Source organism: Pseudorca crassidens, unplaced genomic scaffold (genome assembly GCF_039906515.1).
Source record: "Pseudorca crassidens isolate mPseCra1 unplaced genomic scaffold, mPseCra1.hap1 Scaffold_64, whole genome shotgun sequence".
NCBI lineage: Eukaryota > Metazoa > Chordata > Mammalia > Artiodactyla > Delphinidae > Pseudorca > Pseudorca crassidens.
In genome coordinates this window covers 1465134-1490911 of record NW_027136316.1, presented here as the reverse complement: position 1 = coordinate 1490911, position 25778 = coordinate 1465134, and the positions used below count along the sequence as shown (strand labels likewise).

Here is a 25778-nt window from a genome sequence, read left to right as displayed (position 1 = left end):
GTGGAATAGAAGAGATTAATAGGGATGGGGTTTCTTTTTGAGGTGATTAAATGTTCTGGTATTAGTGCTGATGGTTGCACAACTTTGGGAATAGATTATAAGTCACTAAATTCTACACTTTTCAAAGGGTGAATTTTATAGTATGTGAATTATGTCTCAACTTAAAAAATGGTGATTAATAAATGTGATTTTTAAAATAACATGGGAAACATTATCATGAGTTTTATTTGCTTCCTGCCATCCTAAGCTCTGTAGATATGAAAAAAGACACACACACACCCCAAATGAGAACAAGCACTATTTACTCAGAACTTGTCTATAGAGCACAGGAGTCAGCCACCACCACTCACATCAGGCTGAGACTCAGGGCACATAAGAGTGGGGACACTTTCTGGTGACCAAAAAAAGGAAGGCATGTGCTCCCCAGAGCTTGTGATGTGAGGAGGCTGGAGACAAGTTGATAGGAAGAGGGTCGTCCTAAGTGATTACTTAAGGGAACATATTTGGCTTTCCCTGCATTTGATTCTACATGGAAAGGAATGAAAATGGCGAAGCTGTGAGTCACTGTCCAAGTCCTGACACTTGGGGCCTATTGTTGCGGTGGTTGGAGTGTGATTTTCCACATTGGCTGCTGCAGGGTGTGGGGCAGGGCCTTGTGGTTGGAGGGAGAGGTTCCCAGGCTTCCAGGTGGTTTTAGAAAATTCTGCATCCCAAAACCCTCCTTCATTATCTTCAAGCAATCAGATACTCTGTGGATAGAGAAACTTGAATCAATGTTTTTAAAATTAACTGCAGACAGAATTGTCAATGACTAATGGACAATATAATGACATACTAAAAGGCAAATATCAATAGAAGAATCAAACAGAATTTTATAAATTCCTTCCAGACAATGAATATGGTCAATTAAAATCACACACTCATGAACTGCAGTATTTGGTAGTACATATCTGTGTGAAAAGAATTTTCAAATATGAAATACATAAACCATGCAAAATCTCCTTATAAGTCAGCATTAACAATTGAAATTTTGATGATAGGAATCTGTAATAAGTTAAATGGCATCCCCCTTGCCAAAGAATTCCATTTTTCTCATTAGCAGACTTGTATCGCAAAAAAATGTACTAAATATATTTTAAATTTCATAAACACTTTGTGAAAAAAGCTGCAAACGATAGTAATTATTACAGTAATGTGGGTTTACTGTAAATCTTAGGATTTCTTATTTCACTAATGTTCACATTGTAATGAATCTCACAACAAAAAGAATTTCAATTCATTAAAGTTTCTTCTTGCCCCAATACCGAAATCTGGCCATCTGGTCGACCTTGCCGCTGCAGACGTCAAGTGACGTGCAACTGCTGTGAACTTCAACAGGAAGTATCCAGATCGCACACGGGCGAAGGCGCACCACCACGACCCTGACACCCGTCCTCGACCCAGGCCACCATCGGTCTCATTTCTCGCCCTGGGAGGTCCTCCCCTGCGCCCGCTCGTCTATAGGTCGTTTACTGTCTGCAGAGCTTCTTCAGAGAAGCTACCGACAACCGCGCCGACCCAGGACCGCGGCCTGGCTCGTATTTCCTCCCGACCATCACGGATGCCCCGGGCGGGCCCTGTTTCACAAAGAGAAACGGCTACTACCAACGACCACGGAAGCCTAGGAAGAACTGCCGGCCCTCCATGAGCGCCCTACACGCTTGCCCTCGACAGTCCGCGGTGAGGGGACCTGAACAGGTTGGAAACGCAAGCGCCACGCTGACGAGGCGACCAAAGAGTGGGGAAGGGAGCTCCCCGCGTAGACGTTGGTTCAATCTGCCGGGTGGATCCCGTCTGTTGACAAGCATCCCATGCCCCTGCCTCAGGGCGATACCCGCCCCCGTGACCGCATCGCGTGGAACCCGGAGAAACTGAAGTGGCCCCTGTTGAGCAGCCCCAACGCCAAGGCTGCAACAGTATGGACCTGGGCCCCCAAGTCAGCGAGGAGGCACCGACGAATCGTGACACACGGTGTACGACGCTGTTCACAGACAACCTCTCCTGGCCACACGTAACAGGACGTGAGGTCTCCGCGGGCCAAGGGGCACCAGGGAATGCTGGTCGACCGGCGCAGACCTCATCCACAACCTGCAAGAGAGCTCAGCCTCGGCCCCACAACATACATCTCTCCACATTCAATCTCTGGTGAGAACAGAAGGCGCCCACCACTCCGCAGCACCGGCATGGTCGCCGCCAGCGTCGCCGGCCTCCCGGAGCTCTGGCCCGCGCCTGGAGGGCGAGTCACATCCCTCGCGAAGGTCGCCAAAGCTCAGGAGGGAAGGGACAATATAAAAGCGGCCGCCAGATGGCTCCCGACAACGGGCTTGAACGTCAGCGCGATGGATTTTGATCGCTGGACGGCGACGGATCAGCTCCGACCGCCCAAACGCTAGAGTTCGTCTCGGCCCGTCCGCCTAGGAGCTACCGGCCCCCAGCAGCGGACGGGGCTGGGAAGATTTGGGCAGGAGGATGCCGCGAAGGAGATGCGCTCCTCACGCTAATGTGGAGAATTCTGCAGTCAGAACTCTGACTCTGAAGACTTGCGTTCCCTTAGTGCCCAGCCTCTTACCTCCTTATCAGGAGATCTTAGCAATTCACTTGGTTGCTCCAATTATCTCTGCCCACACTACACCTGTGCAGCTCTTCTCTCCATGAACCTAGAGCTGCTTTCCCAAGGAAGACAGCCCCATGCCATTGCAGGTAGGAGCCAAGGAGACAACTGAACATTTGCATCTGGACCTATGAGAGAAATTTTATGTATCCAACGCAGGAAGATACAAGACTGAGAGGGTCTTATAACTTTAGCACCACATGAGCATAGCTTTCATGAAACAGTGATGCACACTCGGCAAGTCCAGGGGTGTCCTGAAGAAGAAACACACACACACACGCACACACACAAGCACACACACACACACACATCCCCGGGTCTAATAGGAAAACTTACCAGGGCTGGCAATGGTGGGATCAGAAAGCCCATTGTTCCCACTTCTGGGGTTCCCTGGGCTAGAATCCCAGCTCATTCAGGCAGATCCTGGTTGTTTTACTGATGGATCTGTGTGGGAGTGAGGTCTTGGAGCTCCACAGACTGTCATTTGCTGTCCAGTGCTCTACACTTCGTTTTGTGTACTATGCCCCTTCTCGTCCATACACAGTCATAATTAAGAAAATAAGAATCTGCAGGCATTGAATTCAACTTTCTAATTTGAATGAAGGTTAAGAACACAAAGGAACAGAGTTATGTGAATAATTTTGCTAAGGAACTTACCTTTATCTTTTTGAAGCTATCAAAATGTTAATGAGTAGTCTGTAAAAGGTTAATCTTTTTAAAATTAGAAAAAATAAATGATCCTTTATTGCTGTCTCTCACCAAACCCCACTCACCCCAGCACCTATAACATAGGACTCACCTGATGAAACGTCTGCTCCCCACTGGCCTAGAGATTTCTGTTCTGAGTCATTCTCTATCCCCTGTGTTCACCGCATTCCTAAGTCCACTGCAGCCAGTAACATGATGAAGGAGGCCACTGAACCCAAGGGATGACGTTTCAAAAAAGAGAAGGAAAAAACCTCTCCTGTCTTCTGTGTGGTCACAGCCTTAATGGAGGCTGGAGCAAGTGAAAGTAAATGTTGGGAAAGAGAGTGTTTCTACATTGGTCCCTGACCTGCCATATCCCTAACAGGGTGGTGAACATAACTGGCGTTAATATTTCCTGGGTGCACTTAGAAGACCCGGACCCAAAGTAGGAACCTGACCATTTGGCAAAAGATGGATAAATACAGGAATCAAAGTAAGTTTTCTACTCACCTGTTGTTTCATTATCGGGAACTCTGCCACCATCTGCCCTCCTCTGCATCCTTATGCAGGGACAATCCGGAAATCAAGCAGATAAATCTGAGGAAAGAGAAAGCAGCCATGAGAACCCAGCCTTTCAGAGTATTGTTAGATATATCAGGCATCAATCCCCAACCACTCAGTTGGGAGTGACCCCTCCCACCTTACCCACAGGCATGCGCAGACAGAAGGAACGCTTTTTCCTCCCATGGTCAAGAACAGGGCTGCATTGGCTACTCGGCGTGTGGAGAGGATATAATATCCCCATTTTGCAGAAAACAATGCAAATTATGGGGTGTTATACTTTGATTCCACTTACTGTTCACTTATTATTTTATTAATATTCAGTTCCTAGGATTAACACTTATTCCCAGGTAACCCTTACATGATCTCCTGGAGAGTCCTGTCTCCACATCAAGGACACCTCTTGCAAAGTTCTCATTTAATAATTCTTGGTGAAAGGCACCGTCATTTGTTCTCCAAAACCCATTCCAGGACTTTAGCGCCCCACCTTCCCTGTTGCGCCCCCCCACCACATTGGATACCCTTGCCCTCAGTCACCTTGGTTCCTCCCCATGTGGAAATCAGCAACATCAGAGACTCAACCCTAGCTCTGCCCTCCATGTCCTTGGACATGTGGCCAGGAGATTTTCTATCAATTTAATGGAGGATGGAACAATCTGAGGACCCATGTCTTTTGACATTACATGTCAAACACTAACCTGGGCTTCAATGAAAAGGTAATTGATTAAACATACCTCATGGATATAGTGTTTGAAACATAAAGAAGACCTAAATCTTAATCAGAAAGCTATGACAAGTGAGGGTTTACCAGATAGAAAATCTGTGTGAATTCAGCAAAGTAACATTACCTGTGAATGTAACTAACATGGGGAGATTTTCAATGAAGACCATCACTGAGGAAGCCGCCTAGAAGTCACATGTAGAGAAATGACTGAATGATTATTATGTGAGTAATTTTTAACAGCCTCTCTTTCCTTGTCAATAGCAGGGATTTCATGCTGCAGAAGAGCCCACTGAATGCAATGAATATGAGGACATGTCACATACAACAACATTAACTCCACGTGTGTTACACTTTCAGCCCGAATGGAAGAGACTTCAGCCGTTATTCGTCACTGAATTAACATAAGCTAATTATACTAGAGGGAAACCATGCAGATCTCAGAATGTGGAAGGTTTTTAGTCACCCTCCAACCTTAGACAACATGAGAGAGTGCACTCTGGAGTGACTCTTGCAAATGTGCTGAACGTGGGAAATAATTCAGCTGAAGCCTCGCATTTATACACCAACAGCTCACACTGGAGAAGACGAACCTTATCAAGGTAATGCAGAGACAGAGCTGACTTTTATTCACACCAATAAACTCACACGGGAGAGAAGCCCTATGTTTGGAATGACTGTGGAAGAGCTTTCAGTGACCATCCAACGCTTCAATAACATGAGCACATTCACACAGGAGAGAAACCACAAGGAATATCATTTATGTGAGAAAACACTTAGTCATAGCCATAACCTTAGTCATGGGGGAGAATTCACACTAATGAGAAAGCCTACAAATACAATGAATGTGGAAAAGCCTTTAAACGCAGCTCTCACGCTTATACACACTAGAAAACTCACAGGAGAGCCACCCTATGTCTGGAATCCATGTGGTGCAGCCTTTACCCAGAGCTCCCACTTTTATAAACACCAGAGAATTCATACCGAGTAGACACCCTGTGTTTGTAATCAGTGATATTGAGCCTTCAGCCAGAAATTATCCCTTTTAAACCACAGGAAAGTCATGTGGAGAGAAACCCTGACCCTGTAATCATGGTGGAAGAGCCTTCAGTTGGAGCTCCAGCCTCAGAATACACAGAGAACTCAGAGTGGGCTGCATCCCTGACACAGTAGAGAAGACATCCCAAGGTTTACTACGAGGAGAGCCCTCTTGGGGTAAACCATCTAATCACTGCTGTAGAAGAAATCCGATGAAATGAATGCTAGAGTTCCATTAGTCATGGAGTCTTTAGACATGAGAGGGTTCACACTGAAAAAATAGTCTCAGTGTAATGAAGGAAAGACATTATTCAGTGATTCCTTATTCCTGACTGAACAAGAAAGTGCTCACACTGAGGAGATGCCAATTCTAAAGACAATGTGGAAAATCTTTCACTTGCTATTCATCAGAAAACTCATACTGGGAAAATAGTCTATAAAGAATGTGTTAGCATGCAATTGAGCCAATAATTCAGTCCTTCAGCAATTGTCTTATTATTAAATATACAATATAAATATATAGATGGTGAAAGGTCTTGAGAAGTGCTGCAAGCAATATTCAGTATCAAGTAAGAAGAAACGAAACAAACCTGCTTCAGTAGATCAGGATTTGCAAATACATAAACACTACTGAGTGGGTATGTGTCATTCAAAATCATGAAATATTGTGATAAGTAAGAATGAACGCATTTTCTGTTAATACTCTGTCACTGTTGATCAGTTAGACACTTTCTGACTTTATAAAATTATAATCATAATTACAAAGACTGGGATCAATCAGGAAACAACGATGAATCTTAACTGAAAATGTAAAACATAGTATGGTGTGTGTTAACTCGTACATTAGGGTCCAAATATCTGTATACACATTCCGGACGAATGGCTTCTAGAATAAATACACACATACTTTGTGATTAACCTCTGCTGCTTCAATTAATTCTATTACTTAACGTTCACTTACTATTTCTCGTATGACTTTAAAAAATGTATACATTAATTATATTTAAAGAAAGGTGAATAACTGTGGGTACATGGACAGGAAGAACTCAAGAATTCAGAGTCAGATGGTGGTTTAATCCCTACATAGCATTTTGTAGCCAAGGGTTTCTTTGTTTGTTTTGTCCAAGAAGAACAGATAGATATCTTCAGGACTGAGAAAGATCTGTGAAAGATCTTTGCAGACATGAAAAGAGTTCTACTTTAAAAATGTATTAGAACAATGAGTGGTGCATATACTAAATCATGTAAACACAAAGGAGATCCCTCACAGAGCCATTGGTAAGTCTACCTTTAAAGCTTTACTCTTTGATGTAGAAAAATGGTATTAAAAAAAGTTCCGGGAGAAAGATCACCATAGAGACAATGTCTATTTTGTCAATTAAACCTTCAAGAAGGCTAGCTAGAGAGAGCGTAGAGGCTGCATGATGAGTTCTGGACCTTTTTCAGTTCAATTTCTTTTTCTTTGTTGGCCAAAACATTCGTTATAACCCTGAGGTCCATTGAAGTCTAATGGGTTGAGAAATGGTATTCTAGGGCCTATAAAGCCCATCATGGGGACTTTCCTAGTATTCCAGAGGTTAAGACTTCACCTTCCAATGCAGGGAGTGTGGGTTCGATCCCTGGTCGGGGAGTTAAGATCTCACATGCCTTGCAGCCAAAAAACCAAAACATAAAACAGTAACAATATTGTAAAAAATTGAATAAAAATCTTTTAAAATGGTCTTTAAATAAAAATAAAAATCTTTTAAAATGAAAAAAATACTTTAAAAAATTCCTTTAAAAAACCCATCATGTTAGCTGCAACATTACTGTGTGTACGTGCATCTGAGTGCACACACACACACACCCATGCAAGGGAGTGACACTGTAACAACCATCTGATCAAAAGGGAAAATGCCATTTAGGAATTATTAGCATAAAGGATTCATGCAGGAGAAAAATAAGCTAAATCACCCTGTTCGTTCATTTATAAACTTTTCAATTATTAAATATTTAAAGAGAACTTCCAACATTTCAGAACCTGGATTGTTATGATGATTAAACTGTAAATAGCAGAACGCCTTTCTCTTCATAGAACTTTATATTCTAATGCAGGTAATAAGAATCATTTGCCAAATGAAATTTCTGACGTTAAAAAAAAGACATGTTCATACATTGTATAGTCACAAAATATCACTACTGGTCTACAATAAAAAGTTGGCACTTCATAAAATAAAATTGACATTTAAAACAGTCTCAATTCTGGAACTTTGAAAAGTTATATATTTTTAGAAAGACTGGTCAGTAAAAATATTTTACAAAATTCTCAATTTTGGAAAACCATCTCTACGTGAATTGAGGAGAGCAAAGCTAGATTTCCTGTCTTAAGATCCAGGTTTGCTCTTCTCTATATTCCAAAATAAGTATTTTTTAAATTGTTACAATTCAAAACTATACGTTTGAAAATCAGTAATGATTTTTATAAGGATAAAAATTCCCTGTACGTGCCTGTTAAAATTCCTTTCATTATCCATTTTATTCAATATTCAACCGGATACCATTTTAAAGGATAACAGACAAGAGGATTTCTATCTTGCTCTTTATATTGGACTCTTAATTTCTTTCTAATTTTTTTGAAAACCCAAAGCAATCCAAAATAACACATTATTATCATAAAATCTAGAATTTCCCAGTGTGTTCTGTAGTGTATATAGTCCCAATGCGATTATATACACTAATGGTAAATTTGAACTTAAATGTATTCCTAAATACAAAATAAAAATCTAAAAATGCATTTACCTATATGTTTCATTACGCAATAATGCCATTTTAAGAAAGAAATGGCTTACCAGATGCAAGAATACCTGGAAGTTGCATAATCTGTTTTTATATTTAATAACAGAAAATAAGGTAAGAAGTGATTTTTTTGTTGTTATACATTTTTATATTCTTATGTAAATTACATATTCATTGTTTCATCAATGTGATTGTTTTCTGGTTTATTTTACTCCAGTGTGAATTATAGTGCATTTACTCTTGATAGTTTTCTATTAGAAAATGATTCTTGATGAAATTCTCCGTGATCAATTAACTTTGGTAAACACTGCCACAGGCAAGAGATGTCGCCAAACCAAAATTTAAAGTAAATACTTTTATGGCTTACAATGTTCTATTTTGAGGCTCAGAAATATCTAACAGTTTATGCAGTTGATGTTAATTTGTGTGGGTGTTAGGTTTTAGTTACACAAATTTGTGATTATTTCTGAGATGAAAATAAAAATATCTGCAGGTGGATTCCCTTCCTCAGTACAGGAATAATTGTGAATTAGTGTTTATTCTAACTGAGATTACTGAGAGTAATTTAACATATTTACATCTACCTAAAGTTTGTTTCCAGGGAGAAAATTCGCTAAAAGTTTAACTGTTTTAAAAGTATAAATCCCAGCATATGAGTTTCAAAAAACATTTTTTCCCCGCTTTTCTGGAGCAGGGGTTGGCAAACTTGTGTAAAGGACCAGAGAGTAAATATTTTAGATTCGTCATAGGATGTCTGTTATTTCTACTCAGCTCAGTCATTGTAGCCAAAAAGCAGCTACAGTAACACGTAAATAAAGGAGTATAAATGTGTTTCAATAAAACATTATTTATCGACAAGGAAATTTGAATGCTATATAATTTTTGTGGGTTGCAAATAATGTTTTTATGAATTATTTTCAGCCATTTAAATATATAAAAACCACTCTTAGCTTGCAGTTCCTACCAGCATAAGCTGGGTGTGGAATTTGGCCGATGGGATGTAGGATGCAATGGCCTGTTCTCTCGAGTTACAGTGCAAACATCCCTCCTTGGAGACCAGCATTTCAAAACGAATTGATTGTACTAGCCCTCCCCCAGAAAATATGAAAACTACAATCAAAACAAAAAATAAGTTACCAAAATCTGCCCAAGATGGGAGGGGACTTATTCTTCCCCCAGGGTGCCCCCCCTGCTCATGTATCGTCCCCTCCTGTTGGCGTCACCATCTACCAGCAGTGAGTGAGACTGTCCTGACCCTGTGCTCTCTGTCCGGCCGCATGCATGGGACCAAAGAGTTCCGAGCAATAGTTATTTGCTGGGCACAGATCCTCATTCATCAATTCACCACTAACTTCTGTGGCTCCCAGAGGGACAGAAAGCCGCCTTTCCAGCCCCACCCCTGGCTTGGAGTCCAGCCGCTACGGGTCCACCTTCTCTGAGGGCTAATGGCCAGAGTCTGACAGCTGTTGTGGGTTCTGTGCACCCAAAAGTGGTTGCGGCAGTGACCTGCTTTTCAACCTCACGGCCAACACCAGCGGATGACTCTGACAGTTCAAGCCACCAAATATATTATTTTGGTAGGGGACAGAATATCTTCTACAAAACATTTATAAAGAACATTTCTGTTGCCCAGGATGGGAAATCTGGGCCCTTTCACACCAGAGAAAAAGATCAAACAAGTAGCACGCGGGGTGCACTGTGTAGTTGACCCCCGCGCTGTTGTTCCAATGCTGACCCTGCGCGCAACGTGCAGCCAGAGAAGCGACCCGGCGCTGCGTCCTTCGGCTCTTAAGCTACAGACCGGGAAGCACGTGGAGCCAGAAGTAGAAGCGGCCCGGTGTCCCGGGACGGGCCAGGAAAACCCGACGGCGCCTCTGGCGTCAGTGTCAGCTCGGCCTGCAGGTCCGGGAAGGAGCGACCGCGGGTCGGGCAGAGCACACGACAGAGCTCCGGGCTGGGGCGGCGATTGCGGCTGGGTCCATCCCCGCACGAGCTCCCGCCCCCCTCGCTGACGTCGCAGGTGCTGGATGCGTGGCGGGAGACCTGGAGGCGGCGAGGAGAGGAACGTAACGGCCTGCAGGCCCAGGAGATTGTCCCGCTCCTCTGCGCTCAGGGGAAGCGGCAGTCATGGGAGCACCACGGGCGGTAGAGCGGGTCCTCGGCCCGGCAGAGGGCTTCTCACCGGCCGAGATCAGCCTCCCGTGGCCGGAACCGCACCTGCTTCCCTCCCTAGGCGCACATCCCAGCCCGCTGTCTCTCCCGTCGCCGAGGGAACTTGGGGTCGGAGGACGGAGAGAAGGGGTGCGATCCCAGCATATCCTCTGGCACCCGGAGGCTGCCTTGTCCTCCGCAGACAGGGGCCTGTCCCTGAGCTTGGCGGCGGGGCCCAGGGCCTCAGACGCGCCGGTGCCCTGGCCCTTCCCCAAGCAGAGGACCCGGTGCTCATTTTGAAATGTATAGTCATTCCAAATTACTCTGTTGTGTAACAAGAAGTAACATAGTGTTGTAGATCAGTTATATTTCAACAGCCAACCAACAAGCAAACAAACTCATCCAATAACAGTCCAATTTGTGGTCCACAGAGGCAGGGCGTGGGAAAGGGTGGAACTGGATGAAGGTGGCCCAAACTGCAAGCGTCCAGCCGAAAGAGAGATGAAGTACCAGGGATGCAATATAGCACATGATAAAGATAATAAATACTTCTGTCTCCTACACATAAAACTGGTTAAGAGAATAAATTATAACTGTTCCCATCACAAGAAAAACACATTTTTCTATTTCGCTAATTTTGTATCTATATGAGATGATGAATGTTCACTAAATTTAGTGTGATAATCATTTCGTAACATATGTAAGTCAAATCATTATACACTGTAAAGTTGCTCTGTGCTCTATGTCAGTAATATCTCAGTAAAACTGGAAGAAGATAAATGAATAAATAAAATGATGCCGCATTGAATCTCAATTAAAATGGATGCTAAATGGAATTTTAGTGGGCATGTGCAGCAGTTTTTTTATTCTAATAAATACCTTTATTGATTTTCAAAAGTGTATTTTGTAATTGAACAGTTAATTTAAAATACTTCTTTCATAATATTTTGAACAATTATCTTGGCTGTTAGAAATGGAAATCTATCTTTAATCTTCCCAAATCTTGCAGAATAGCTTTTCAAAGGTTCAGAATTTTGTAAAATATTTTTTTAAAGCCCAGTCTTTTTGACAATGTTTGGCCTTCCAAAGTTCTATCATGACACCGTTATAAATCTCAATTTTATTTTATAAAGTGGCAACTTTTCTTTGTAAATTGGGAGCAAACATTTTTTAGTTACACAATTTGTAAACCCTTATGTATGTTTGATTTTCAAAATCAGAAATTTTATATTGCAGTGTATTTGAATTGACTGCGTTAGAATGTAGAGTTCTACGAAGATAGGAACATTGTATTATTTACAATTTAGTCCTCATAACAAGCCAAGTTCTGAAATCCTGGAAGCTTTCAGTAAATATTTGTTAATAATTGAAAATTTGATAAATTAATGACTAAGGTATCTTGGATGCTCTCTCTCCTGATGACACATTTATACCATTGATTCCAGACTCACATTTTCTCTTTAGGTTCAAATGGATGCTATATGCTCTCTCCCTTGCTTGTACGTTTGTGTGTGTGTGTGTGCATGTACACAGACAGGAGCACAGACACACAAATGTTGCAGGCAACATCCCATGTTTTATAGACCCCTACAATACCATGCTTTCACCCATTAGACATCCGTGGACTTTAGGGTTATAATGAATGTTTTTAGGCCAACAAAGTAAAAGCAATGTATCTGAAGAGGAGCCAGACCTTATCAGGAAGCCCCTACCTTCTCCAAATCTGAAAATGGAGCTCTCCATGTCTGCAATGATTTATCTTATTTTATCTTACCTTATTTTATTTATTGGGGGTATAGTTGCTTTACAATATTGTGTTTCTGGAATGATCTTCCACCTTCTTCATTCTGACATATCTATCTGTTCTAGGTGGGGGAAAAACATTTTGGATAAAAAATTCTGTTGCAGGAATAAATCCCTACCTGACTGAATTCTTGGAATTTTCATGGCCGGGTCCACAAATTCTCTAGGACTAGGACTCTTGTGAAAAATTTAGTGTATTTGTAATTCAATTTTAAGTCATAAGAGGCACATTAATAGAAAAAATAAATAGAATAGAATAATTGAGGCACCAGATTTGACAGTGTTTTGAGACAGAGGCCTTCACCTTGTGAGTTCATCAGTGTGAATAAAAGTTAAGATTCTGCTGAAGTCTGTCCCACATTTATCACATTAAGCGTTCTCTCTAGTGTGAGTTTTTGGTGTATTTAAATATAAGGCTCCAGCTAAACTATCTGCCACGTTTATAACATATATAGGGGTTCACTACAGGGTGAGTTTTCTCATGTCATCTAAGGTTACAGCATTGTCTACAAACCTTCCCACATTGATGAGACCTGCATGGTTTCACTCCAGTATAAATTATCTTATGTTAGTTCAATGATGAATAAAGGCTGAAGGCGCTTCCAAATTGATTGCAAGCATAGGGTTTCTGTCCTGTGAGAGGTCACTCATATGGCGTGATAGTTGAGTTCTTTGTGAAATCTCCTCATATTTGTTACATTCAGTGGGCTCTTCTCCAGTGTGAAGTCTCTGCTATTGATAAGGAAAGGAAAGACTGTTAAAAGTTTGCTCACATAAAATTCATTTCTTTAGTTCTCTACACATGAATTCTAGTCTGCTCCCTCAGTGATGGTCTCCACTAACTACCCACCCCACCATGTTACTGATATTCACATAGAGTCTCACGTTGCTGAATTCACATAGATTTTTCTATTTTGTAGCCTCTCACTGCCATCGTTTTCTGATTAAGTTTTCGGTCTTCTTTATTTTTCAAACACTATATACACGAGCTACATTTAAGCAACTGCCCTTTTGAAACTCAAGGTACAGTTTTTTTTGGGGGGGGAAATGGTTCCAAATGCAAACTATTCAAAAGCCTCTGCCGGGCCAGCGTTAAAGTCCACTTTCAGTCAGATGGTTGAGCTGAATTCCTCTTACCCTTATATCATGTCTCTAATGTGGACAGTGGGGTTTATCCCCATAAACTTACTATTGGCCTTCAGATAAATGGCTTCTTCCTGAAGCTACTGTCTGTGAACATTTTTAAAATGTTGATCTTTAACACAGAGAAAAAGTATGAAATGGAGCAATATATAAGAAATTGGAAACATATTATAGGATATTGACAATTAGAATATATCTTGAAGGGTAAAACAAATGAAAAATAAAATGGGTGGGATGTTGGCGAGATAAAGATGAGGAAAAGCACCAAAAGGGAGGGACTGAAACAATGGGTGCTGCGTTGACGTTTAGCACCAGTAGCCACAGAGCCATCCTTTCCTCTAAGGCCAAGGAATATGCAGAAGGTTAGATTAATAAGATTGATACGTTCACAGAATTGTGACACCATCGGAGGGAGTTTTCCACATTTACTTCAACAAGATTCCAGAGACATTTCACTCAAAGAAACCTGCAATTGACATTATCCCAGTTCTGGATGAAGTTCACAGTCACATGTCTTGAAAGTCACTGATTCCTAAAAACATGCAGGACATTCTGGTTCAGGCTGCCCACTTTCCCCAAATGTTCAGAGGTGATGGTCGAGGTGACAGCACTGAGAAAAGGCAGCTGTGTGTATCAAAAGCTCAAACCTGTTTGACATCAAATCCAATGTTCTTCTGGGCTGACTTGGCATATGCCTTTCATGTGCATCACAGAGATGGGCACACTCTGAATACAGAGTGACTTTCATGGTAAAGGAGCATCACATGAGGGGTGGTATGAAATAACCTGCACAGTCCACAAAAGAATGTTAATTATGAGCTGACTGGCAATTAAAAAATGTGTACTTGGGAATTCATAAATATCCCTGCTCCCCACTACTTTCAGTTAAATCTACAGACTTAGCACAAGACAGGCAATTTACATGTTCCGCCACTTATCAGCAGTGACTACAGGCAAAGTATTCCCCAATACAAACCTTACTGTTCTCATGTGGGAAATACTTTAATAACCTTTCAAGAGAGTTGAGTGATTAAATGAGCTGACATGACACGTTTGAACATAACAAAACCCAATAAATAAAAGCTACAGGTGAATGAGTCATTAAAAAGTCAGAGAGCCTTGATGCAATGTCCACAATTTTGTGTGAGTGAACAGACTGTATATACAACTTGGGGTCTGCAGTTGCTGCCTACCTAACCTCGACACAGACCATGCATTCATCACCAGATATGAGGACAGACGGGCTCAACTTTTCAAGCCAGCGGTCCCGGGGTTGCCAAACTGTAAGATGATCCCCAACTGACCTTTCCTGTGGGTTGAGGTCCCTCTTTCCCTCCTCGTTTCCTGGGACCTCACCACTTTGACTATCATGGTCTCTCCTGTAGCTTCCTCCTGTCTTCCCTGCTCAGAGACTAATCGGAGACTCTCGATGGTTCAGGCCCCTCCAGGGCTTCACATATGGCCACAGTTTTCTAAGTGTTCCTCTACCTACTATATCCTACTCAATGCACCAATTAAGGAAAAAATGCTTTCTGTATAGTGCTTCCAGTTTCTGAACAAAGGTTCCTAAACAGGGGGAAAATGGCTGGTTTGGAACAAGAATGAAAGGGCATATTTTGTTGTGACTTTTTAGAGTTTTCAAAATAGTCAATTGTATTCTCAGAAAACAGATTAAAAATTGGAAAAACAAAGAAAAAAAGCAAACTTGGCTCCACTGTCCTCTCTGGGCCAGTCTTACTGAAGGGCTTCTTCTCTTTCTCCTGCCCCCTCAGCCCAGAACAGCCCTCTAGCTAGCATCTCTGACCCTGGATGTATAAATCTCACCTGTCCACACACCTCCTCCCCTTCCAGACCCTGAACTTCTGCTCTTGCTCATCCTTCCACTTGTGTCCATCACATGACAGAGCTCACTGCATCGCAGACTCGCTTATGGAGTGAGTCACACCCCCGTCAAACCCATGGCTGAGCAGAGGGAAATACAACCTCTCATGTGCCCACTTTACCATCACAGCCTTCATGGAGTCTGGAGCACGTCGGTATAAATGTTGGAAAGGAGATGGTTGCTGTATTAGCCCTTGCTCTACTCCACAATACTCACAGAGATGCCAGATGACAGGACTAGTGCTCAGAGCCTTGACTCGCACCAGGATACACTTAGAGCACTCAGTCCAAGTGGTGACACCTTTTTATCCACCAGAAAGAGAGTTACCAAAGCAGGAGAAACAGCAAGTCCCCACTCACCTGGAGACACATTGCCAAGAACTCAGCTGCTAGTATTCTCTCTCAGAGACACTGTTTACTCTAAGCAGGAAAATCCAAGGAAAGAGAAGAAAGACATGAGACTTGAATCCTATCTAGAGTTTTCAGACCTAAGACTCATGAACCCATAAATCTTTACCTGGGAGTGAACAACCACCCCACCTACAAATGTGAACTGGCCTATGAGAAAAGAGGAGTAATCTTGTTTCCCACGGTCAAACTAAGAAGGCTTTGGCTACTGCTTCTCATAAGGGAAATATTAGTATCCCAAATTTATTTATTAGGAAATAAAAATCAAAGAGTTTTTAAAGGTAATTAACCCATGATATTCCAAGTTATTAGTCAGTTTCCTCCCTCGCCACAAATGCTAGGAGAACCTCCAGTGCACTGACCCCACTCTCCTAACATGTGTGCCAACCGTCTTCATTTTTATTCCAAATTAATCAAATCAAGTAATTTCAACATATAGTTATGAAGACCAACAATTTCCATATTCCTCTTTCCATATTCCTTCCAAATTCATCACAGTTGCTGGTCAAGATTCCAATCTTGGAGGGCTCCAAGTACCTGCTTCTTCCATGACTGAATCTAACTAGGATATTAAATCTGGTAGGGTTCACAAATCTCCCAACATCTTTCAAATATCGCTGGCCATTGTACTATATCTAGATGATTAAGTCTTATTCTATGCCTCACAAATATTTCAGACATTCTCCATATCTTTTTACTTTTAATCGTTCTCAGTACTTTCGCCACTTTCCACAAAAGGGACCACCTTCTACTAGACACATTAATCAGATAATTTGAGGAAATTCTTCAGCTCACTGTCACAAAATCTACAAATATTCCTCACGGTTTATTCCCAAGCCCATAGTAAAAATTGAAGAATCATCTCTTCCTTGGCCAAGCTCAATATCTCCAATTGTATTTTTTTCTCTCCTGCCTCCCTGGAAACTTCATGTAATTGATTATAATTTAATTATTATTTACCTTGGTATTAAAATACAAATGCTATAAAACCCTAAAAATATCTTCCTTGAATGTTTGATATCATCAAACAACACCAGTCCTTATATAAAGCCACACAAAACCCACAGCCTGATGGGCTGTTTGTAGGTTAAACATATTTATATAAAGACTAATCCTCCAGCTGCAATTCTCTTCCCAGAACTGGCCACAATTCACAAAACAGTGAGACCTCCGGCCAAGGCATCAAGACTGGTTTTGGAGGTTTTTAGAAAATTAGCAAATTAAAGGAATCTCTTATACTTTCCTTACATGTATCTAAGTGGTTAACGTGTTGAGAAGGAAAAGTTTGTGTTAGGGAAGTCGTTCCTTGATTAGATTTATCCTGATTGGCGTCCAGATTAAAGGAGTTCTTTATGATTATAAAATATATGAGGTTATCAGATCTATTAACAGGAGCCCACAGACAATTCTATGCCTGATTCTATAGAAAGAGACTAAAACTTTGAACTCAGGAGTGTGGTTGTTGCATACTTAAGTAAAGACACAAACACAGTTTTCCCACACATTTTGTTTCTGGTGATTACTAAATAAAATTTTCCCCAGGACGAATCAAAGTCATTTATTATTCAAAGAATTATTAATTTAAAGATAGTTATTTAATTTGATTAAAGAACATTGGTCACAGGCCATCTGAGAGTAGATTAGGTTACTGTGTACATGGAATTTCTGTGCATTTACAATCCTTATGTAATAGTCAAGAGAAACTTGCTTTATGACTCTACGGTTTACTTTTCTGCAATTGGTGCAGAGAGGAAAACAGGAAAAAAAGAAAAGAAAAAATAAAGATGAGTAGAGATATCGCGAAATATTACGTGTGTTGCCTGTACGTTCTATTCAAGACAACAGAGAGAGGAGAGTTACTTAGCTAGTAATTTAAAGAAGGAATCTCTGAGGCACTGACATTTAACCTGAAAGTGAAGCAGTATAAGTGTAGCTGGAACTATATATGTGTATATCAGGGAGGAGATGAACAGAGACGAGAGCGCTCATTGTAGAGATAAAATCGATGCTTGGTTCTGTTTGTGTTGTTCTGGGACGTTGTGTCAATGACTGAGCCCCAAATAATTAGTGGAGCCGCTATCTGAAACTGCAGAAGAGAGGAGTAATAGTTTCTATTTGGGGAGGAAGTCCTGGCTTCTGTCTGATATACATTTCATTGTAGGTGTCTGCTTCCCATGCAATTATGGATGAGACCTCATAAATGAAATCTAGCATTCGTTTTTACGCATTATTATCATAGTGGTAACAGCCATAGACTGAATAATTATAACAGTTTTCGAAGATGGTGTATATAGTAAAAAGAGAGAAGAGGGTTACAATGGAGTCTTGAGATGTTGAAATAGTATTGTTTGAGGAGAACGGTGCACAGTACACTGGCAGGAACTGACTAGTTTAAAGGCAGTGGGGAGTTTGTGATGTCAGAGGACCTTGGAAATATAAATTTCCTGACGGAGGTCATAGTCTAATTCTGCTTGGGTTCAAGTAAAATACTGAGAAACATTCATTGGATTTAATCACGGAGAGATAACTATAATGTTATAAAGGTTTATGTATACGCAAGTCAACAGTAACAGGGAGATCAACCCTAGTAAATCAAACTGTGGGAGGGGCGCCCAGAGATTGTCACTAATCCTGTACTGCTCTTTCAGTTTACTTTGGAAAGAGGAAATTCATTGGGCAGGAAGTAGAGATAAATTGGTTCAGAGATTTTGTTTCAAGAATGAAGAAACTGAGGGGCTTCCCTGGTGGCTCAGTGGTTGAGAGTCCGCCTGCTGATGCAGGGGACACAGGTTCGTGCCCCGGTCCGAGAAGATCCCACATGCCGCGGAGCGGCTGGGCCCGTGAGCCATGGCCACTGAGCCTGCGCATCCGGAGCCTGTGCTCCGCAACGGGAGAGGCCACAGCAGTTAGAGGCCCGTGTACCGCAAAAAAAACAAAAACAAAAACAAAAAAAGAATGAAGAAACTGAAAAAGATGAAAGGGAATGGACTGGGAAGAGATGGGTGTTAGCTGGTAGAAGAGCTTCAGTTTACAATTAATAATAAAATATCCTCCAGAGAGCAGGAGGGAAGGGGATACATTTGAGAAAAATGGGCTTATCCAGGAGTAGAAATGACTTTCAGTTTAAACAGGAGCGGCATCGCCAATGGGTGAAGATTCAGGAATAGGTGTTGACTTCATGACTTCATGTGTCAGTGAGCTGACACATTTCTTCGAATATTCTACCTCATCTGTATGGTAGGAGGTGAGCACACTGTTGAAAGTGAGGGAAGGTGAGAATTTCAGGGATTCAAAAAAACAAGGGGAACATTCGAAGTGCGTGCAAAGCATGGGAGAATGGTTTATGATCACGTCCTGGTCGGATGCAGATATTTATAAAACTCATTGGGAGATACGTATGATAGATGCAGCCATAGGAAGAGGAGTTTTTTGTCATCTCTCATTGGGGTCTTGATCATCAGCTGTGCTGAGAGGTCAGAGGGACCTGAGAATTGTTCCATAAAACTCAGGAGATATGGGAATGATCGGGAGGCTGGGTCAATGCACTGGAGGATTCCTGTGTTGGGAGAACCTAAGCACGGTAGTCATTGTGTGAACAGACTGGAGGGGAAGTGTTATGATAACAGGGAGGATTCCAACCACTGATTTGATAGGTGACATATCCAGGTGAAATTTGAATCTGGGATCCACACCTCAACACCAGCATATTTAGGAATTTGAGATTCAGAAACAGCCTGAGCTACGTTTGAATTCTAGCTCTGTCATTTTCTAGCTGCATGATCTTCTCACATAAGCAAAATTTCAGAACCTAGCTTATGTTACTTGTTAAAAGGTAACTAATCTATAAGTAACAGGGTTGTACGAAAGATAAATGAGCAAACGTAGGTAAATCTCAATCACAGGGTCTCAAAAGGAATGTTTTCTCTTTTCAGGATCTCAGGATCAAAGGGTTGTGATCCACCCCTCTTCCTGACACATTATCAGTATTTGTCTATGCAGTAGTTAATGATTAACATTGACTTAGGTAGCACTTGACAGTTGACACATACTTTCCTATAGAAAAATTATGAAGTGAAGAATGTTTCTCCCCATGACATTTAGTAGGACAGAACTCCACCTACTCTTTCACTAATGTATCTGAAGGTGTCGACTAAATTTCACCCCAAATTAAACTTCACTCTATATTTGATGAGCGTGTCTGCCCTGTGTGGATTGTGGTACCCAACAGTGGGCTTATGATGTACGTACTCCTGCTGCTTTCCTGTGCAAGGGGTTTTTAGCCCTGATTTGTGTGACAAGAACTTCCAACAAGACATGAGTCCCTGGATTGTTTTCCCCACCATGAAGTAGATCCAAAGTGGCCTGGCCACATGGTCCAAGGCCATGTAGGGCAGCAATAGTGTTGAGGCTCTCATGTTGCCTGATTCCCACATGGGGAGGAACCAAGGTGACTGAGGGCAAGGGCATCCGGGGTGTGGGGAGAGGGCACAGCAGGGAGGGTGGGGCCTCTGAAGCACTGGGGCCGGTGTTGGAGAAAAAATCCTGGTGCGTTTGATCAAGAATTATTTCATGAAACATTTGAGAGTGGTGTTCTTTCTGTGGAGTCAACATTCCCCAACTGATCATTTTGCGGGTTTCCTGCAGTTTGGTGTAACTCCTAGGAACTGAACATTAATGAAATAACTCTGAAAAAGTAGCTCTAATAAAAGTACAACACCCAAGAATTTTCATGTTTTATGTGTAAATGAAAATATTACTGTCTTGATTATGTGCAGTAGCCTACACTGCCTTATTGTTGACCCTGGAGAGAGGGAGGTTCACCATATCTACACATGCCTGGGGGTTAGGTGGTAGAGCTCATTCCCAGGTGAGTGGCTGGGGATTCATGCCTGGAATGCCTAACAATGCTTTAAATGCCTGGATTCTCTTGGTTGCTTTCCCTTTCCTCATCTTTACCTGCTCAGTTTTTCATCTGACCCTGCATAAGTATGCAGAGGCGGACAAGTGTTGGCTGAGTTCCTTACAATGAAACAACAGGTGAGAAGAGACTTATTTTTATTCTTGAATTGGTCCCACTTTTGCTAAATGGTCAGGTTTCTCCTTTTGGCCTGGATCTTCTAAGTGCACCCATGAAATACTAATGCCAGTTATGTTCACCACCCTGTTAGGGAGACTGATGTGGAAATAATCTCCTTCCGTCATTCACACCCACTTGTTCCAGACTCCATTAAGGCTGTGACTTCACAGAACACATGGGAGAGATTTTCACTAAAAACAATAAATACAGCCCTTAGGCTCAGTAAAGAAAAATTCCCTAATTACTATGTGAATGACAACAGCCTTAGGTGTGTGGTGAACACAGGTGATAGTAATGAGAGAAACAAGTTTGCAGACCAAGGGTGGGGGTGGGGGAGTGGGGGGTGGAGCAGATATGAAAGGTGCTGGGGTGGAGGTGGATGCTGGACAATAAAGAGTAATGAGGAATTGTTTACTATTTCTAATTTTTTAAATATTAAGCTTTTTATAGACTATATTTGAACATTTTTAAGTCTACGAAAGAAGATAAATAAAATTTCCTTCCTTCACAATAATTCAATTATCCTATGTCTACTTTTCTTTTTAAAGAGTTTCCTATTTATTTATTTATTATTTATTTTTGGCTGTGTTGGGTCTTTGTTGCTGAGCACGGGCTTTCTCTACTTGCAGTGAGTGGGGGCTACTCTTCTTTGAGGGGCACGGATTCCTCATTGCCGTGTCTTCTCTTATTGCTGAGCACGGGCTCCAGGCGCGCATGCTCAGTAGTTGTGGCTCACGGGCTTGGCCATTCCGCGGCACGTGGGATCCTCCCAGACCAGAGATCAAACCCATGTTTCCTGCATTGGCAGGTGGACTCTCAACCACTGTGCCACCAGGGAGGTCACTCCCTATGTGTTCTTCACCTTTGCTCAAACTTGAAAATTGAATGTAACATATGCAGATTATTTTCTTTATTGTAAGTGTGTATTGAGGAGAAAGTGTATGATAGACAGAATGAAATGTAGGGCACTGGACAGCAAATGACAGATTAGGGAGCTCGAAGCCCTCACTCCCCACCAGTAACATCAATACAGCCACCAGGGTTTGTCAGCACAGGGGACCCAAGAAGTGGCAACAATGATTTCTTTTCTGCTCCCACCACTCTCTGACCTGGCAGGAGTACAGATTACCTGCCGATATGTGTGTGTGCGTGTGCGTTTCTTTTTTCTTGGTGCCACAGCTGGACTTGCTGATTGAGCCTGCGTGTTTTAAGAAAGCAATGGCCATGTTGCGCTAACAATACAGTGGACCCTCCGTCGCTCTTGTGTCTTTGGGAGTTGAGTGCACACAAAATTTGTATGATGGATCCAGGCGCGAACTTCCAGTTGTCCTCTTGGCTCATACCTGCTATGTCAGGGGAATGTCCTTCCCTTGGGAAATCAGCTCAAAGCTTTTGGAGAGAAAGGCTGCACAGGTGTAGGTTGGGACCAGCAACCCTTGGCATGGACGACTGGGCAAACCAAGTGAATTACTAAGAGTTCCTGATATGAGGAAAGAGGCTGAGGACATAGGGAGGCCAGGCCTGCAGAGTGTAAGTTCTTCTTGCCTGTAGGTAGCTCTGGGTGTGGGTGGAGGAGAGACATTGAGGGGCTGAGATGCCAGCTGCCTGTCCCAGGACTGCAGAAGGAGGGGGCAGAAAAGCAGGAAGTGTGGCTCATATTTGTTTCTGACACACTCATCCTTCTGGTTCGTGACTCCAGGCTGTAAGGAGGAATTTACTCTTGTTTTGCAAAGTTGCTTTACCTATTCCAATCCTCTACTTTTCCATTTACTCTTTTCAAAAGATATATATAAACTCGCTATTTTCATTAAACAGCTGGTCATCAACATTTTTTCCAAGTCAATACCTATACATCCAGCTCATTTAAAAAAAAATCAATAAACCAAAGCACAAAGTGATATTACTGTATTGTCTGAGTGTACTTGAAATTTACTTACCTGGTCCCTCTCATTGGCTGTTTTCTAAATGTTCTGTTCTTAAGTAATACTGATATCAATATTCTTAGTACACATGTATTTGCACAAATATTCCCACCTACCCACTTCTTGTCATTTGACTTTGCTTGTGGAATATGTAAAGATCAATTAGGTGGTCAAGTTATCAATCGTTTCCTTTATGGCTTCTGGGCCCTGCTTTTGATGTTTTAGTAACATCTCCACTCTGCAATTACAGAATAAAATGTCGTCCGTGTTTTCTATTGGTACGTTCATGGTTTCAGCTTACAGTTCACGCAGTCCATCCCCCTGCAGAATTTTCCTTGTTTACAGCGGCCGGCGGCCCAGGAATAGCGTGAAGAGCGCGTCTCCTTCGCGGCAGCCTCCCGGCACCATCCTCCCAGCTCCTCGTCTCCCGTCTGCTGCCGGGGTCGCGCCGTGTGGTGCCGAGCCGGGCGCTAGCTCCGAGGCGGACTCCCCGAGACGAGCTCGGGCTTTTGGGCGGCCGGCACTGCACCCTCGCCTTTCGGCGATCCGGCCCGGGGACGTTCGAGCCGGTGGTCGGGCGCCACCTGGCGGCCGCTTTTATATCGTCCCTTGTCTCCGGAGCTTCGGCGATCTTCGCGAGGGCTGACATTCGGACGCCGGGCGCGAGGCAGCGTTCCGGGAGCCCGTCTATGCGTGTGGCGACTGTCCCGGTGGTCCCGGGGCATGGGCTCCTCCTGCGTTCGCTGGAGATTGGGTGTGTAGGTTTATGAGGGTGTGATCGTTGTCTCGCTCCCTAGTGGGCTGTGAGGGTTGCCTAGCTTGGTCGACCAGCAACCGCCCGTGCTCCTCCAGCCACGAGAATTAAGCGGACTCGACTCTACCTGTGCCGCCCGCCGCGTTGTGTAGGGAGAGGTCTTGCGAGCCCTCCGGAGCGCCTGAGTCTTGATGGTCCGTCCTTCTGAGTCCCTTTAGGAGCGTTCATTTTCTACCACTTCGGTCCACCAGCGTCCCACTCCGGACGTGGTGAACGCACCGGGCACGGGCGCTGAGGCTGCTGGAGGGCCCGATGAGCATGTTGGATGGCGCGCTTGGGTCCCGGTCTCCGGCGCATGGGCGCTTGCTGCTCTCGCGGGATTTGGAGGTGCAGACATTCGTAGTGTGAGGACGGCGCTGTGCTCCCTAGAAGTTCTTGAGTGGTGGGTTTGGGCGGTTCGACCGGCACTCCCTTGTGTCCCTTGCGCGTGAAACGCCCACATTGAAGCACGTGGTCAAGAGGGGGTATCCATCGCCGGAGTCGTCCGTGTGGCCCGGTGGTCGTACTTCCGCTTTCAAAGTGTCGCCTGAGAGTGATTCTAAGTCTCCTACGGACGTGGACGCCGCCAAGTTTCCCCCGGCCTTCTCTCTTGATCCCGTTCGCCCTTTTTCCCAAATATGTTTTTCTCCGCAGTGTGTAGGACCCGAATGGCGTAAGGAGGAGGCACTGGAAGTTCGACCTCGGCCTTCACGTCCTCCTTCCCACGGGACCGCCACGCCCCGTCCAATAGGACGCCCAGTGCTGCTTCTTGGCCGCCTTGGGAAAACGGTGCGTCCCGGTGCCGTCGCCGTGGTGGAGCTCCTCCCCTGCGGCCACTTTCTCCGAAAACCGCAAGAAGCGGTCATGGGGCTCCGCAGACGGTATTCCCCTGCAAGCCGAGCTGCGTCTACGGGGGAGCGCCCGGCGTCCCCACTTCTGTTGGCCTCGTCGGCGAAGCGCTTGTGTGCATCAGGTCCTCTCACCACAGGTGAAAGCAAGGACAGTCGCGGCGAGAGGGGAGGGCGCTCCAGGCGCAGCCACGGTTCCGCCTGTGGCTTCGTGGTTGGAGAAGCCTAACAAATGGGGAAATGGGAAGGTGCCTGGGGCGTCTGGTGATGGTCGTGAGGAGGCATGAGGCGATGCGCGGTCCTGCGTGGGCGCGGTTGTCAGAGGCTCCTCGTGAGAATCTCGTACCGGAATTGCCTCTGAACGCGCGTGTGGACGAGGAGACAACCCGGAGAGAGAAATGGGACCTGTGGTGGGCCAGAGGGGATGAGTTCGGACGGGTGGAGGCGCATCTTCTCTTCCGTGCCATCCAGATCTATCCCGGTGGTTTTTCCTCCATTTGGTTGTTACCTGGCGTCTGCTGCTGCAAGGAAAACTAGATGACCATACAGCGTTGTCGTGGCAAGAAACAATTTCAGTGACTTGAGAATTTGTTTTGAGATCCACTAGTGTAGACACTGGTGAAGTGAGAAATTCCGAGATCTACAGAACTGAAAATTACTATTGTTACTCAACAGCATTGTAATTACCATTGTTTGTAATTAGTGATAAAACAGTAAAGTTGAGTCACACAGAAGCTGACTAATTCGGGATGATCAAAGAGGGGTTTTCAGTATTTCTAAATCCTGCTAAATGGGCAGAGAGCAAGGTGGAGACAGCAGGTATGTGCCAGCTAAGGCTGTGCCAGGTAAGGTTGTAACGTGTGTGAGAATAAAGAGAGGTGCTGAGCAGATTATGGAGGGTTTCTGAATGGTACAAGAGGCTGGAAAGCATTCTTAAAGATATGTGGGGGGATAGATCTGATAAGTTGCAGTTTACAGAAAGAGAAAGGCTCATTGCTAGTCTCCACAGAAGGATTCAGCAACAGAGTATCTTATCAAATGCTCTGTTAAAAACACTGCAGTTTATAAATCCTTTAGAAACATACCTTACACATTTGCTAGCAGCAGAATTATGCATTGCTGCATTGTTTGTAATATAAACAGATTATTGAATATCAGCGTGCATCCCAACGTGGATTGGCAAAGTGCATTATAGTATGTCATCCATTCAGTGCACTGTCGTGCAGGAAACGATGTCTTGATAGAGGATAATTTGCAAGATACTGTCAAATGAATAAAAGCAAGCTATAACAACACCGTGCCTAGTGTTCTACTATTTGT

General features: G+C 43.4%; 3 long non-coding RNA genes across 3 annotated transcripts in view; all 3 read right to left on the bottom strand.

Moving 5' to 3' along the window:
• LOC137218234 (uncharacterized) overlaps positions 1-7965 on the bottom strand; it is a 147540-nt gene extending 139575 nt beyond the window's left edge. The window contains exons 1-2 of the long non-coding RNA XR_010940554.1: positions 4747-7965; positions 3848-3934 (exon numbers count right to left, since the gene is read on the bottom strand). This is a non-coding gene — a long non-coding RNA (uncharacterized lncRNA). The remainder of the gene's footprint in view (positions 1-3847; positions 3935-4746) is intronic.
• On the bottom strand, positions 286-3832 carry LOC137218237 (uncharacterized). Its single transcript, XR_010940559.1, has 2 exons — positions 3450-3832; positions 286-749 (listed from the first exon to the last, which is right to left on the bottom strand). It is a non-coding gene; the product is annotated as an uncharacterized lncRNA (long non-coding RNA).
• A 2968-nt stretch (positions 7966-10933) lies between the features above and the next one.
• The window catches only part of LOC137218231 (uncharacterized), a 42897-nt gene continuing 28052 nt past the window's right edge, over positions 10934-25778 (bottom strand). The window contains exon 3 of the long non-coding RNA XR_010940549.1: positions 10934-14315. This is a non-coding gene — a long non-coding RNA (uncharacterized lncRNA). The remainder of the gene's footprint in view (positions 14316-25778) is intronic.